This window comes from Balaenoptera acutorostrata, chromosome 6, assembly GCF_949987535.1.
Source record: "Balaenoptera acutorostrata chromosome 6, mBalAcu1.1, whole genome shotgun sequence".
NCBI lineage: Eukaryota > Metazoa > Chordata > Mammalia > Artiodactyla > Balaenopteridae > Balaenoptera > Balaenoptera acutorostrata.
In genome coordinates this window covers 37153742-37170787 of record NC_080069.1, presented here as the reverse complement: position 1 = coordinate 37170787, position 17046 = coordinate 37153742, and the positions used below count along the sequence as shown (strand labels likewise).

Here is a 17046-nt window from a genome sequence, read left to right as displayed (position 1 = left end):
TAGGGGTCAGGCAGCTGGGAGCCTTTTGGGCAGTCGAGGTTTGACTGTGAAGAAGGAGGTCATTGCAAATATTTTACAGTTTTATCTTTTTGTGTGTACTTCACCTTTATCACATGTCCTAGTTTTCAGTCATCTCCTGTTCATCTCCCCACTGGCCTGCTAGCTACTTGGTGACAGGACACTGTCATCTTCATCTCGTGCACCCACTTAATAGAACCCAGTGCCTGTTGAATGCATGTTAAATATGTGAAGAAAGGGATACCTCATTAAACTAGAGTGTGGCTAAATGATTGTCCCCACCTCACCCCCAAAGAAGGGGACTGTGCTGTTCTTAGTTGTATTTACCATGTGCCCACAGAACTGAGCTGGAGTGAGGGCACCTGATTATTGGGGACCTGACATGTGGGCACCTGCATCTTGGGGAGCTAGTGTGTGGGCATGTGCATCTTGGGACCCACTTTAATTTCAGCCTCAGCCCCTGGCCTGGCTATGTAGCTGACATCTCTCTCCATCACTGATACAGCTGAAGTGACAGAGCCAGCAGGGCTCAGACACAACATTTGGAAAAACATTTGGAACACCAATTTTCTCTTCTCATTTCAAATGCAGGGATACTACAATGCAAATGTGGAAAAGACATAACAACTGTTAGCAACAGTTTGACCTACATAGCTTGTTCACAGTGTTACCAACCTCTCAGAAACAGTACTTCCTGATGAAATAACTTAGTCCATTTTTTTTTCTTTCTTCTTTCTGCTCTTCTTTCTGCCCTTTCTGAAGGGCAAATCACTTCACAGGGCCTCAACTATGAAATTAGAGCATTGATTAGCTAGAGCCTTCCAGCTCAGATATTTCCTTAAATCTAGTCTCTTATAACTTTTCTTTATTTTATTTGAATTCATTAAAATTTAAAAAGTGATAACTTAGACATGTTTATCTCTTTGCAGAGAGCTCCCTACTCTGCCCTGCTTGTCCCTTTTTCCCACCAGAATCTCTAACCAGTCCATCCTTGACACTTGCCTTCACTGGAGATGGCCTTTATAAAGATGGGCTTCTGCTTTTTAGATCTTTTAAAGAAAGCCCACATGTAGAAAAATGTTCATAGTAGCATTGTTCATAGTTACCCAAAGCTGCAACCAACCTGGATGTTACTGTATATATTCTGGAATACTATACAGCCATGAAAATGAGTGGGTTACACAGAGGCATATGAATGTGTGGTATGATGACATGCCTGCTCAAATACCCAGGATTGGGGAGTTAAACAAAACATACAAAAACAAGAAAATAGGGCAAACACTTTACATTGTAGATTTCCATTTTTTCTTAAATGGGAAATTTTGCAGAAGCACACGTGAGAGGAACCTGAATTGACATCTCAGGGCAGAGCTTCTCACAGTGTGATTGCAAAGCCCGTCAGGATCATCTGAGGGCCTTGTCAGAAACAAAGATGCCTGACTCCACATTGGGTCTCCTGAATCAGAATCTCCAGGTGGGACTGGGGAAGCATAATAAAGTCCCCAGCTGATTCTTATGCACAGTAAACTATGAAAACTTGTTCTAAAGCTTGGTTAAATCTCAAGGAGGATGGTTCTTCGTTAACCTCCGAGGTTTCTTATTGTCTCAAACATCACCAATGTCCCCTGACAGTCTAAGGCAAGGACCAAGCCCAGTAACATTCAGAATTGAGGGGGATACATGCCGCCCCCTTTTTCATGGGCTGTTTGAGAATCAGATTTACGAAGACCAGTTGGCCAAAGAGAGAGTGCCAAGCAGCCCAAGACCCCTGAGCAGATTTTAGCCAAGATTTTGGGGGTCAGAGAGAGGCCAAGAATGCCACTCTTATATTAAGAAAAAGCCGGTAAGCCAGGGGATGTGGTTGCATATTTATGATGAGGTTAATATATATTGAGCAAAAGACAAATAACAATAATCAAGCTTAGCTGGGGTGCTTTTTTTCCTCCCTTTAAAGACATTTAAACTCAGTCCAAAAGCTGACCTCAAGTTCCTATTTTATTATTCTAAGCCATATCATTAGCTACAGGAAATAATCCTGTTGGTTGGAGGAAATACTTAAGGAGCAGTTTTCTTTAGGCTTTGCCAAGTATGTGATGTAGCGGGGAAGCTAAATGCAAGGCACGCTTTATGTTCACCTGGTATTAACATGCGAAATAATTGATTCATCATCTTAGAGATGGAGACACCTGCTGGATCGAGATCATCAAATGAGTGACTAGGTCTTTATGGTCCATGACAAGGGGGGCGGATTAAGGCATAAACTGGATAATTTTAGGTAAAGGGGAAATAGCGGTTTTATTTCCTCTGCAATCCCTATGGTTTTGGTGTCGACCCACCCTCTTTTTGTCATTATGAAAGTAAGATTCATTTCAGAATATCTCCCTGAAATTGATTAATTGATGGGTTGAGTTGTCCTTGGTTACTGTACGTTGTTTTCCATAGCAGTTAAGAGTATGGACTCCGGAGTCCACTGACTAGGATCAAATTCCAGCTCTGCTACTTAGAAGCAGGGTGATCTGGGCTGGGTAACCAACTGTCCTGATTTGCCAGGGACCAAGAAGTTTGCTGAGATATGGCACATTCGGTGCTGAAACCAGGCAAGTCCCAGGCAAACTGGGACAGGCTGGCCATCCTAGAGCTGGAGCAAGTTATTTCACCTTTCTGCGACTTCAGTTTCCTCATCCGTGAAGTGGAGGTGCTAGCACAGCAGCCCACCCTGTGGAGTGGTTGGGGAATTCCCGGAGGCAATCAGCACTTGGAACTGTGCCGGGTGCACAGCAAGCACCAGTGTGTTTTGTCACTTTTAACTAGAAATGCCCTGTTCCACCTCCTCCCGGCACAGAGAACTAATGTGGTATGATGACAGATCTAGACCGGGACCCAGACCACGCACGTCACTTATGGATATTGTGAACCTTCCTTCGCTGTGTGGTTGGCTGGTTGAGAGGCTCACGAAACAGGTATTTGGTATCTTCCACGCAGTAACAGGCATGACATTTGGGGCCTGAATATCCTCTACGCTTCTCTGGGTGATTGTGACTCCACTCGTAGGGTGTTGTGACCACACACTCGCCTGTGAGCCATGGAAGCAGGAGGCCATGGCTCGTTTCAGGAAGCAGGCAAGATGGTCACTGCCCCAGGGCGTGGATTGAGATGGGAGAGGAGTGGGGACCAGGGCTTGGGGGAGGGGAGATCAAGCTTGGACTTGGAACCTTGAGGGGTCAGGGACCTTAAAGGCCACCTGGATGTAGGAGTCACATCAGAGAAGGAGAAGAGGCCAGGTCTGTTCTCTGATTTCCTCAAAAGTTCCTGGGAAAAAAAGAAAAGGATGGCAGGAAGGGCAATCAATAAGGAAAAGCAGGTTGAGGAAATATATACCTGCATGGGCCAGTTTACAGTAAATATTCTATTCATTCAAAACATATTTATTGAACACCTACTATGCACCAGGTGCCGTGTGCCACCTGCACTAGAGGTGTGTCTCTGAACACAACAGGCAGCGGCCTTCTATCCTAGTAGGGCCACCCCTTCTTTCAACATGCAGTTACTGAGCACCTACTATGTGCTGTGCAGTGTTCTAGGCACCTGCCTTGTGACATTCACAGACTAATAAACAAACACATATATAGGAAAACATCAGGGTAATGAGCGAGAATAATAACAGCTAATGCTCACTGAATGCCTGCTCAGCAGAGAATTGACCAGCCCAAGATGTCAGTAGAGCTGGGGTGGAGAAGCTCTGCTCTACAATGCCTGGGGAGAGAGAGACATTAGGCAGGGGTCACAGAAGCCTCTGTGATCTTCTGTATTTGAGCTGAGTCCATGACCAGAAAGCCAACAGCTATGCACACACCTGGGAATAGCCCATGCAAAGGCCCTGAGAAGGACAGGCCCAGGCTTGTGCAGGGAAGCCAGCGGGCTGGGAGTAAGGGAGCGAGGAGATGAATGAGAGAGATGAGGGCAGAATAGGTAGGGAATTATAGCTGAAGTAAGAGGCCTGGAATTTATGCTAAGCACAACCAGAAGCCACTGGAAGGCCAAAAATTCTGAGATTATATGAGCCTTTTTAATCTTCTTTTTGCTTATCTGTATTTTATGACTGTTATGGGCTAAAAAGTGCCCCCCCGAAAACTCATATGTTGACATCCAAACCCCAGGACCACAGAACATGACTATATTTGGAGATGGGGCCTTTAGAGAGGTGATTAAGTTAAAATGAGGTCATAGGATGGGCCCCAATCCAGTAGGACTGCTGTCCTTATAAGAAGAAGAGATTAGGACACAGACATTTGCATGGAGGGAAGACCACGTGAAGACACAGGAGGAGACAGTCATCCCCAAGCCAAGGAACGAGGCCTCAGAAGAAACCAATCCTGCTGACACTTGGATCTCGGACTTCTAGGCTCCAGAACTGTAAGAAATGAATTTCTGTTGTTTAAGCCACCCAGTCTGTGGTACTTTGTTATGGCAGTCCTGGTAAACTAACACAATGTCTATGCTCCAATGAGAGAAAAATGTGTACACAAACACATAATTAAAGAAAAAAAACAGTACAATTTCTTTAAAAAGAATAGCTAAAGGAGACATTATCAACATGTTTGAGACTCCAAGTAGAAATGAAAGCTTTCTTCAAAAACTAGCTGTAAGGATAAGAGGAGAAATAAATTTAAAGAAACATGGGTACCTCAAGAAGAACAGAAGTAGGAGGTGTCAGTGGCATCCTCCCCTAAGAAGCCAGATGCCTTAATCTTGTGGTGGAGGCCACACAATCTCAGGACGTCCAGGCTTCAAGGGATTCAGTTTGGTGAGAAGCACACAGGGCTGTGGGGAATGCATCGTAGCCCTCACCTGCCTCCCTCTGCTGTGTTTTGTAAAACTGCTTTGGAAAAGTCAGCTGAGTTTACAAAGAGCATTCAAGGTTATGAGAGGGGTGGCATCATAGCAAAAAGGAAGGAAGGAAGGGAGGGAGGGAGGGAGGGAGGGAGGCAAGGGAGACAAAAGACATAAGTGATTCAAATGTTTAGCAGACAGAGTTTCAAAATGGCCACTATGGTTGGATGCCAAAATAGAAAAGGGGAGTTTTAAAGAAAACATATAATAAAATATGCAAAATGCACTAAAGAGGAGGGACCAGGAGGTGTATGTCAGCACATCTTACTTTTCATTTGGATGCTTTCAGAATAGTGTTAGTTTGTAGACCACAGACATAACACCATTCAGTTTATCTGTATGTCCCATTATGAATGGAATGTGACACAGACCACAGCCATCCCCCAATTCCATGCCCTATCAATTGTGGAATTGCCTTATTTGGATCTCAGAAGGAAAGCTCAGTTGTATCTTATTCTTTGCAATGCAATTTGACTTGCATAGACCGGGCTGGAACGGGGCTGTTAGAATACTCTTTATTGAGAATCATCCATTATCACCATTTATCTGAGAGCTTGTGAGAAACCGTCCTCTCAGCAAATGCCCCATAGCAGTGAACACTGACCAAGCGTTTCCACTGATCTTCCCTGTCGGGGCCTCACTTCTCAGTTCGACAAATGCTTCCTGTTCCAAATTCCCTGTAGTGAAAGCTTCCCCTCCCCAAGTCTCAGTGGGTTTGGTAGGTGTTGGGTCTGGCTAGGGCTAGGAGATTTGAAATGAAGTTGTAAACAGTAGGGTAAGTGACAGCTGTGTGATCATGTGGACCCGACTGTGGACCCAATGCGGACCCTCCAAGGGAGGGTGAGTGATGGGGATCTCCTTGGTGAACTTCACTAAGAGAAGAGAAACCTGGAGGAGCAGAAGGAGGGAGAGAATGAAAGAGCGCCCTGGTGTTCGCAACTAAGGGAATCACAGGGTGGAAATGGGCTGTATTGTCACTTAGTAGAAAACAGAGTGCCAGGAACCCAGGCAGCAAGACTCAGAGAAATCCTGAACGCAGAGTCCAGGGTCCTCAGGGTAGGCTGACTTTGAGGACGGCTCACAACAATTCCCACCTCCTGGTAGACACACCCTGATGCCATCCTTGCCCTGGGCGCAGGCTGGGTCTGCTGACTTGCTCTATGTTTGGGTTACAAGATTGCAACTTCCATCTTCCTGGCACACACTCTCTCTCACCGGCTTTGATGAAGAAGTCGCCACGTTGGAGAGGCCCACATAGCAAGGGTCTGCGGGTGGCTTCTGGGCAACAGCCGGTAAGGGGCTGAGGCCCTCACTCTAACAGGCCTGGAGGAACTGAGCCCTGCGAACAACCACCAGTGAACTTGGAAGTGGATCCTGCCTCAGCTGAACCTCTGTTACAGGTTTGCAGGTGAGTGGAGCCAATAACTCCATCACAGCCTGTGCATGACCCTGAAGGAGAGGACCCCTCTAAACCATGCCCATGCCTGACCCACAGGAACTGCGAGATTTGAAAAGTCACTGTTTTAAGCTACTAAATGTTGGGATAGTTTATCATGCAGTTAGAGATAACCAATACAGCCCCCCGCTGAGACTTGTGTGCCCTCACACAAGAGCCCCAGTCGGAGGCGAGCCTGTTGCCACCCTCATCCACTGCACAAGCTGGAGGAGGGGGACTTTAACCTTGAATGTCCCTTCCAGGTCTGAAGTGTGAGAGAACATGTTGGCATTTCCACGTTGGTATTTGACATTAGCTGTACTTCTGTGCAAAAGCCTTGGCCTTCCTTGCCATTGCAGACCCAGGCTCGGAGCGTCCAGGTATGCTCTGATGCCCAGAGCTGGATATTGAAACACTTCGTAAAGGGGGTGAACCATTCTTAAGTCTCCTGAAATTTGTAGACTCAAACTACTGGAGGCAGAGGCATTTCAAGAATCCTTCTTGAAATAACCTTTTTCCCTTGCTCTACTTTTTCTGTCTTTCTCTAACACTTACCACCTTCTAATACATTTTATAATTTACTGATTTATTATGTTTATTGCTTATTGTCTGTCTCTACTGACCTACAGGTATTTGAAAGAAACACAGCCAGACGAAGATCTTTGTTTTATTCACTGATGTATTCCAAGGGCCTAAAACAGCACTTGACACACATCATGTGTTCAGTTAATAATTGCTCAATGAACGATTGCCATTTTGGAGGTGAGGTGGGGTGTGGTGAGGAGGGGAAGGTATTAGGATACAGATCACAATAAACTTTGAACTATGCTGTCATATATTTTTTAAATTACTAAATGGCCACTTTGGGCCTTAAGTACCAGTATTATGCCCTAAACATAGAGATTCCCGAGATCTGACCCCAACACAAGTTATTGCTTCTCGCAGCACTTGGGACATTTGGAGTCCCTGGCCAATCAATCCTACAGCAGCCTCTGCCGGGATCCCAAATTCCTCCCCCACCCTTCCGCTTACCCCAGGCTGCCTACGCACATTATAATTCTTATATGTGAATTAAGATATACAAAAGTTGCAAAGCACTGGTCCCGTTAATCAACCTGAATTATGAAGTTCAAAATAGACCAGTTGTGAATATTAGTCTGTTGATAATTATATGCTGAATTGGGCACAATTGTTTTCCTGCCTAGGGTTTATTCTCCCTTCTTTTAATCATATAGTCCATATTTTTCTAGAAAAGCTCTTACTTCTCTGCTCTTAAGTCTCTGACTACCTTCATGTCTGGATCCAGCACTGGGCGCCTGCCCCAGGCCTGGAGGAATGAACCAAGCCCCCCCCCCCCCCCCACCATGTCCCAGTGACTGGTCCAGATTCGTGTATGTGATCCAAGTCCAGCTCAGAAGACTCAAATAGGGGATGTTTGTTTAAACTGTTATGACAGAGACTTCTTTTTCTGGGGTTTCAGGGAGGATGAAGAATAAGCCTGAACCTCCTAGCATCTGCCCCCAGTCGTGAGCCCGCCTGATAAAAGAACCAACATGGAGGAGAGCTGAACTGAGAGGGAAAGGATGAGGCTAAGTTCTGATAGCATCAGTGGAGTGCCTGGATCCAGCTATGCCTGAAGATAGATAAACTTTTCAGTTACATAATTCAATAAATTCCCATTTTCTTATTAATACTGGTTTGAATTGAAAGTGTCCTGACTAATCAAATAATACATAGAGGAGATAGCACACAAGCCAGCCCATCTCATTTTCCTTCTCCTTGAAGCAAGACAAGAAAAAGATGTTAATGTGCATATTATAGATGATTAAGTTAATATTCCTGTATCTACAGCAGCATTTTGAATGATGCAAGTTCTCTGTGATTCCATAGAAGAGGAACATTTGGGGCAGTGATGCTTCTGACTGTTATCCCACCGACAGGACTCACCAAGATGCCAGTTTATCTAGTATTTTTAATTGTGCCACTTTGTAAACCTCTAAAACCTAAAGTCTGAGTGAGGGTCCTGTTTGGTTACCTGCCTCAGCTTGCCCAACATCTTTAAGATAGTGACAAGGTCATCACCAATTCTTTGTTTCTCAATCAGATATATAAAAGTGAGCTGTGGGGTGGTTTCTTTAGCGCTAACACAAAGTATGAGCAGTGAATGGCTCCACTCTCAATAAGCATATAAAACTTGGGTTTTACTAGTTGCGAGCATACAATACAGTATGTTTGTACTCTGCCACTGCAGGCCATGGCAGACCTAGACACATGCAGGCCTAGATCTGAATGACAGTAAAGTGCAAAGTCTGCGCAGGCGGCTGCAGTGGTGGTTCTCTGCCCTGGGGAACCGCGCGGTGTGTGGTCCAGGAGCTCTCCAATGACACAGCCCCACCCCCATTCTGACAAGTCCCCAGGGGGCAAATGCTCTGTAAAGCTTCCCGGGGAATCCCCTGCGACTCCCCCCTACCCTTCCCCAGGTTGAGAATCAAAGCTCTGAACTGCCTTCCAGTTTGTTGAGAAGTCTCATCTCCCAGGATCTGGTCAGGTGAAGCACTGGACTCAATCTATAAATACCTTATCTTCCAAAAGAAAATATTTTCATGATTATCTAAGTAAGCAATATGTTTATTATAGAAGATTAAAAAATACCAGAGGGTATAAAGAAGAAAAAAATCCACGAATACCCTTGCTAGAACCGCTGTATCATAACCTGGGTGCTTGTCAGCAATGCCCTACTCCAGAACTCCTGAGTCAGAATCTGCATTTTCACCAGACACCCAGTGGGTTCTTTGCTTATTCAAATTTGAGAAGTCTTGAGCTAGCTAATCCCAGAACAACTTTTGAGTGTATTTCCTTGTAGTCTCCTATACGTTTACTAAAGCTGGGATAAATATTAAATGATCAATATTGCAGTCGCCAACTTTTAAAAGGTTATTTTAATTTTATTTTAATATTATTCGGAGGTTCAGTTTGTGTCCTGATTTTCTCCTTTAATTGCGTACTCTATCCACCATCACTTCTAGTTGTTTTGGAGGCTTTCTTAAAACCTCGTTTCTTCATTCTTGGGTGAAGGATAAAATGGCAGGCGGCACACGAAGGGTTAATGTCTACTCATTCCTGTGATACCCACCTAAAGACCCCGCTGCCACCGCCTGCCAAGCCCAGATTTTGCAATATTTGCCATGCGCATGAATCATGTTGAAAGATGGACTGAACGGAGATTTCTTTTTGTTTGCACGTACTTGTGTGTGTGTGTGTGTGTGTGTGTGTGTGCGTGCGTGTTTCTCGGCACAGTCTCCATGTGTGGCCTCCTCCGGGTGAAAGCGCAGTGTTCCCACTGTTGCTTATCCTGAAGGCTTTCCAAACCTCCCTCCCGCCGACAGCCGGTGTGGGGTGGGGAACACCCCTGAGGAGAGAAAGGACAGTGAGAAGCACAGATTTCTCAGTCCGTTCCTGCTCAAGGAAGGCAGGCGAGGGAGCCCCCCTTCTTAAAGACCTCTTTTAAACCCATTTCTTCTTAGATACATAGTTTTGGAAGGTGCCCAAAGGACTGGCGACCGTGTCCCACCCTTCTCCAGCGGCGCTGGGAATACGGAAGAGGTGACTGCTGCCGCTTGCCCAGAGGAAGGAAGGGCTGAGCAATCCTGGGGCCTTCGGGGCCTGGAAGCCAGTGGCAGGGGCATCAGGGTGGGGTGGCGCCTTGCAGTGGCCAAAGGGCCAAGACAGACCCCTCAGCCAGAAGGAGGGCGAGGGGAGTATGGAAGTACCGTCCACCACTCCCCAGGGACCGTCACCTCACTCAATTATTCCCCCAGCAAGAATCGTTTGATATCTCGGTCGTCTCTCTCTTTTTCACACACATTCTGGGAGCTGCTTCTTCCCCAGCTCTGTCCCCTCTCACATCTTCACCCCATGTCCTGCCCTGGTCTGCTGTTCTGGGCCTCGCCCCTTTCCTTTCTCTGTAACAGGAGTCTGATTTTACGAGGGCTCTTTGGCGGGCGAGGCCCGTCATGTTTCCACGTTTCCCGGTGGGTCCAGAAAGCAGGCCAGCCACGCTGAGCAGCTGCTCTGAAAACAGCACAACACCTCTCACCACCACTGTCTCCCGTGGAGCTGAGCCCTCCTCCCACTTCCATCCGCGGGTTCCCTGGGGGCCTCTGGGCACACTCTTCCCGGCAGCCGTGGTTGTTGCCACAAGCATGTCAGTCATCCTGAGCATCGGCCCTGCTTGAATTCTCCAGCAAGCCCAGGCCACAGAGACCTTTGTTTGCAGCCTTGTCTTCCTCCCCCCATTCCCACAAACCCGCGGTCCAGGGAAAACACCCAGTACAAAAACTTCCTGTTTGCATCTGGTAAATTTTCCACTAAAAATTTCAGCACCCAGGTGAATGGGTTCTAGATCCGACCTCTCTGAATACTGAGAAGTAAAAGAGGGCGTTTCCTGTGCGCTTGGCGCCCGCGTAAGCCAGCAGCCTCTGGGGGCCCAGCGCAAGTCCCCGCTGGTGTCACCACGTGTGCAGCCCGCCTGCTCTGCTGGTTTTCCTTACCTTGATCTCAGCCACCTATCTTGTTGTCTGAAGAGAAGGGCGAGCTGTAGATTTCTCAGCGCTCACGATGGTTTTTCAGATGACTTGCGCCAACTCCTGAAGGTACTAGAAAAATGTAGACAGGTTGGCCACCTAAGGAAAAGCCGTCGATGGCATTTTTCCCAGCCTCAGCTGAATTCAAACCACAAAACACTTGTGTTTTCTACAACTTTCCTAGCTAACAAGACTGGATGGATGCCTCTGAAAAAAATAACATTTCAAAATAATATTTTAAAACCTGGCATTATTTGTTTTTCCCTCTGTAAAGGCCAGTCTATCGTCATTTCTCCGTAGCATGCTTCGGGGAAAGGGGTGGCTGATGGGCAGAAGGGACGTGACATGGTAACTAGGAAGAGCATGAGACATGAAAGAAACAAAAGTCCTTTGTTCAGATGTCTATTCAGCCACCTACCAGCACAGTCACAATCTTTCTGGGTCTCAGTTTCCTCCTTTGGAGAATGGGAAGAATAATAGTATAGGCTCAATTACCTTACAAAATGATTTTTTTTTTTTAATTTATTTATGGCTGTGTTGGGTCTTCGTTTCTGTGCGAGGGCTTTCTCTAGTTACGGCAAGTGGGGGCCACTCTTCATCGCTGTGCGCGGGCCTCTCATTATCGTGGCCTCTCTTGTTGCGGAGCACAGGCTCCAGACGCGCAGGCTCAGTAGTTGTGGCTCACGGGCCCAGTTGCTCTGCAGCATGTGGGATCTTCCCAGACCAGGGCTCGAACCCCTGTCCCCTGCACTGGCAGGCAGATTCTCAACCACTGCGCCACCAGGGAAGCCCACAAAATGATTTTATGAATCATACGAGCTAGTGTTTGTAAAAGCATTTATTCACCATAAAGTGCTACACAAATGTGAGTTATTGTGCTTTAAAAAATAACTTGAAAGAAGTATTGAGTTTCTGGAAGCCTACATACCCAGAACCCTGGGTCGTGCGTTCTCAGATGGCAAATGGTGGTCCCTGCATGATCTGTCCCATGTACCCCAGTTGCTTTCTCGAGGTGTCAGGTTTTGGGGGGACTTTCCCATGCAGTAAATATGAACAGTAAGAGATCTAGAAACTCATTCTTCACTTACCTGTTTCTTTGTCTTAAACCATCACTGTTAGCACAATTGTTAAGGGTACACGTGGCACTGGAGCAGGACTGACATAGCTTTGAGTCTGGCTCTGCCACTTAACTTGTTTAACAAGTTACTTAGCTTCTCTGAGCCCAGTTTCCTCACCTGTAAAATGGGAATAACAATAACACTAATATTATTATTATTAATACAATACATAGCTTACAGAGTTCTTGTGAGATTAAAAGACAGTGCATCAAATTGCTAGCTTGTATGGTATCTAGCACATTGATTAAATGAATGTATAATGATGATGATAATTATTTTAAAGAATCTGAAGGAGAAAGTTTCCATTAACTGGTTGTTTTGCACTGAGTTGTAGAACTTCCTATTGGCCATGCATTCATTAGACAAGCGTTTGTTTAATACCTTCTATGAGCCCAAGCATACCTTGTGGTTCAGTTTAATGAAGGGTTACCACCCTGACCAAATACCTCCAGTAATCTAGCACTGAGAACTCCAACTGCAGTGTACAAAAGGAAGATGAACATAGGGAAAGTTAGTACTTGGTGGATACTGGAGGAGGACCTCTGTGGGAGCAGAGCTTTGGCATTTGGGGTAGGTTGCAAACATGGTAAAAATGATCTGGAGCAGTGATACATTCAGATACAGGATAGATGGCAATAGCAAAGAGACTCAAATATAGTGACCAAAATAAGGTAGAAGCTTACTCAGGGACTGGGTAGGCAGTCCAGGGCTGCAGGAGTGGCCTGATAGCATCAGGGAGCCAGGCTTCCTCCCCCTTGTTACTCTGCCTTCTCCCAGGGTGTTTGTCAGGTCCATTTGGCTCCCTGACATGTATGATGGATTTGCATTCCAGCCAGCAGGAAGGAGAAAAGGGAAGGCACAGCCACTGCCTTTAAGGACATGACCTGGAAATTACACACATCCCTACCATAACTTAGTCACATCATCACAGATAGCAAGGGAGACTGGGAAATGTAGTCTTCATGCTAGCTTGCCATGTAACCAGCTAAAATGTGGGGATTCTAGTACTACAAGAAGAAGGAAAGGATAGCAATACAGTAGACCACACAGCAGATGAACAGTTTTGCCAAATAAGGGAGAGTGGGTCATGAAAAGCCAGGAGAAATGGCTGATAGACAGGGGGAACTGAGCCACAGACCACTGGGGACTCTGTGGGCTGTGTGGTTGTAAGAGGGCAGTGTGGTAGGAGGTGGCGTGTTTGTGCAGGAGGCTGCAGTATGGTGGGCACACTGACCATGTGGGATCGTAGAAGAAAGCATGATTTGAGGACTGGCCCATCATCACTTAAATGTCTTTTCTCGGACAGCCTGATTCAGTCTGGGATTTTTCTCTGCTACTTGAATTATTTGCCCATTCATTATGGGGTCACTTCACTGACTTTTCACTCAAGTTTCTACTTTCTTATATGAGCTCTATCCACTAATCACTACTGTCTACAGTAATGGTTGGATATAACAACATCAACAAGGAAAGAGATAGGATTACACTAAAGACTTTCTGAAGTGGTTCAGATGCTATCTCACCTGGGATGAGAAGGAAGGATGTGATCCCCTTTCATGATCTTCTCCAAATTTACAATCCTTAGACCGCTAATTGAGCTGGTGAAAACTCAGTCTAAGAAGTCAGATAGATTTGAACTTGTATTGAACAATGTAGGGAAGGTATATCAGTGTATACGATTTTAATTTTAAAGTTCTCATCTCCAGCCTCATTTTCAACAACATGATCACACCAAGCTAAAAGTGATCCTTATAAAGATGTACTTCTTGTGTTTATTATGGTTTGGATTTTTGTGCTGAGAATACATACGACAGGGCTGCCATTCTTCCCAGCTAAATGCACGTGAACATGTGTTCTTGCATTTTCATCTGTTTCTCTGTGGAGAAATCATTCACTGAACCAACAACTCGTTTGGCGCAGTATCTTATGACTTCAAAAGCTTCTGTCTGTGAGCCACCAAATAGGCATTCATGGTGGGCGTTCTTTGCTCTCAGCTTGAACCTCACTTTACAGAGATGTGGTTCCTCGGCTCGGACACCGATGGTGCGTCCAGGGTGCCCAGAGGGTTGCTAGAGCCTCTGAGACTTGGAGGAAGAGAAACGTGCTAAATGTGTCTGTGCAGACTTCACTTGTGTCTGCCAAGAAGCAATATAGCTTAGTGAATTACAGGAGAATGTGGGCCTGCCATATTGATCCTCGAGCACTGACTTTTCAAGAAATCTCCAGGAGTAATGGATATGAATGAAGTTACCTGGCTTCTGGTTTAACCTTGTCACTCAAAAAAACTTTGGTAGTTCATTATAGCTCCAAGTACCAGATACTTATATGTTGCTAAGGATAAAGGGTTGGATGTGATAGACCTGTAAACACATAATTACTGTATACTGTGTGAGTTGTAGATTGAAAGCTATAGGGCTACAGCCAAATTAGGGCACCAAAGGTGGGATTTGGTGCCCAAGATCAAAGCCCTCTACACTCTGGCATTTCAGGATTCAAAAGAACAAAGGCAGGCTCCCCTCACTCAATAGTGAAACTGTCAGTCAAAGCATGTAAGTGGTGCTTTACAATGACATTGACAATGGAAACATAAAAACACTAGAGACTGAGATGACAGAGAGACAGGGGAGAAGTGGAAAGACTTGGAGGTAGGTGGGCTGATGACCTCGTCTTACAAAGCAGGGATACAAGAGATTTCATCTTTAGTTGATGGAAAAAAGAAATAATTGCATTTACAAACACAAATAATAAAGAAACCAAAATAGTGATGCACTTTTATTGACAGGAAGAAGCAAGAAATGGAAGAGGAGCTCAAGTGAGCTGAAGTCAATACATGGGGTCTAAAATGGATAAACAGAAAGAAAATAGAAACATTATTTAGAGATGTGGAAGTAACCAATTAAAAGTGTACCTCTGGGGAGATCAACTGGGACTAAGGAAGCCTTAGGGTATGTCACTTGCTTTTCATTATAAGCCCTTCTGTACTGTTTGATTTTTAAGTCTTCTTGCATTTGCTAGAATTAGCTTTAGTTTCATGACAGACTACTCACAATAACAGTAGTGTAAACAAGAACGAGGTTTATGTCCCTTACATAAATTTAGTCCAGGGGTAAGCAGTCTTCGATGGTGGCTCTGCTCCCAGGAGTTTTCAGGACCACAGACTTCATCCAACTCATGGCTCCATAGTGCCATCCCTAGGCTGTGGTCCTTAGCCTCCTGGCTCCGGACGGCAACATCTGTGTCCCAGGCAGAGAAATGGAGGCAGGGATGAAAGAGAGGGCATAGGGAGTGCCTCTTAGGGAAGGATCCTGGACACTGTCACATGGCACTTCCTGTTACATTTTATTGATCAGAACTTGGCCACATGGCTACACCTAGCTGCAAAGGAGGCTGGGAAATATAATCTTTGTGTTAAATTTTCATATACATATACGTATTTTAAATTTCTACTACAAAAAGAGAAGAGAGTATATATTGTGGGACATTTAGCTGACCCAGCTACACTTACCTTGATATAAATAACAACAAAAAACATGAGCATTTAACAAAAAAGCTGTTTCCATAAGAAAATGCTGGGAATAAAAATATAAAGAAAAATAGAATGGATTGATGAAAGGAGAGAGGGATGAGTAGATAAACTGATGTGTGATAAAGCAATTCTAGTGATCATTGTAAAATCTAGGTTGTGGGTGTGTTCACTCTACAATTTTCAACTTCTCTATATATTTGAAGTTTTTATAACAAAATGTTGGGAGAAAATAGGGTTAGGGAATACAAAAAGTCAATTATTTTTTTAAACTATTTTTAAATGTCACAGCATGTCTGACCTGAGGACTTTGGTTTCTCCCACCCCTTTACTCAATTCCACAAGTTTTATACAGAACTCCTCTAATTCTTCATATTGTAACTTACTGTCCCTTACCCCCAACTCCTTTCCTCCCCCATCTGTCATTTCCTATTCTCTTTACTTTCTGTTTTTGTCTAGGTCTTTGCCTGGGTCTTAATATATGGCTTCTGGTGTCTCAGGCTTGAATTGCCTGCTTGGGCTTCTCCCCATAGGCTCTGCCTTAATCTGATTATAAGTAAGAGAGAGTCCTGGCCCCTCATGGACCAGCTTACTGGATTGACTGCCGGGGCAGGCTCCCCTCCCCCTTCCCTAGGCTGGGGAAATTGAACCCAATATTTTGTTCAACAACTTGGAGGAATATTTTTTCTCCCTCCCTGCCTCGCACCCTTCCTTCCTTCTTTTTAAATTTTGTGCCACTTAGCATATAGCAGGTAGGTTGAGGTTGTGGTCACTCACTCATTCATTCATTCAATAAATATTAAATGCCGACTATGAGCCAGACACCATATGGCTCTGGTCATTGATTCATCCTAAACACCAGTCATTTGGGAAACAACTTAGCTTCCAGACGAAAGCAGTAAAAGGGTCTTGCTGTTACACCATCCTTTGGGTTGCACCACAGCTGACCTTTTAGAAGAGGCTGCCTGATCAGGAGTCCTTCTGGTAATTCAGTAACTAGGCACCTTGGACGGGGGCCAGAAGGGCCTGCGCTAGAAGCACTCTCCCCCGTGTGATTTAGGCTGAGAGCGGCTTGCCGTTACCACCTGCCCCGACCCAACGCACAAGCGCCTCATGATTTGACCTCGCAGGTGTGTTTCATGCTTGGCAAAATCTGAAGCAAGCAAACTGCACAGACTTTCTCTCTGCATGTCTTTCTTCTCAGCTGGATGCATAAATAGTTCATTTATTTATTCCATGTCAACAATCGTCGTTTGCTTCTTCCTACTCCCTGTTATATGATGCGAATAACATGTCACTGCCCAGATGGGTCTTTCATTCTGTTGAGACTTAGTTGTCCTGCTAATGCTTCCTTTATATTTGGCCTATGAAAGCAGCAGTTATGAATAGATTTAGTGCGTGCCCTTCGTGCGATGTTTTCTGCCTACTTCTTCATTTCTGTAGAATTTGGCACTGAGTGAAGAGGAGAGATAATAAGGA

General features: G+C 45.1%; 1 long non-coding RNA gene across 2 annotated transcripts; it reads left to right on the top strand.

The window, feature by feature from the left end:
* Positions 1-4312: 4312 nt before the first annotated feature.
* LOC130708464 (uncharacterized) lies at positions 4313-8034 on the top strand. Of its 2 annotated transcripts, XR_009008705.1 has the most exons (5): positions 4313-4431; positions 6085-6316; positions 6607-6723; positions 6973-7105; positions 7824-8034. It is a non-coding gene; the product is annotated as an uncharacterized LOC130708464 (long non-coding RNA). The 2 variants fall into 2 exon arrangements; XR_009008704.1 differs by lacking the exon at positions 6607-6723.
* Positions 8035-17046: the final 9012 nt, after the last annotated feature.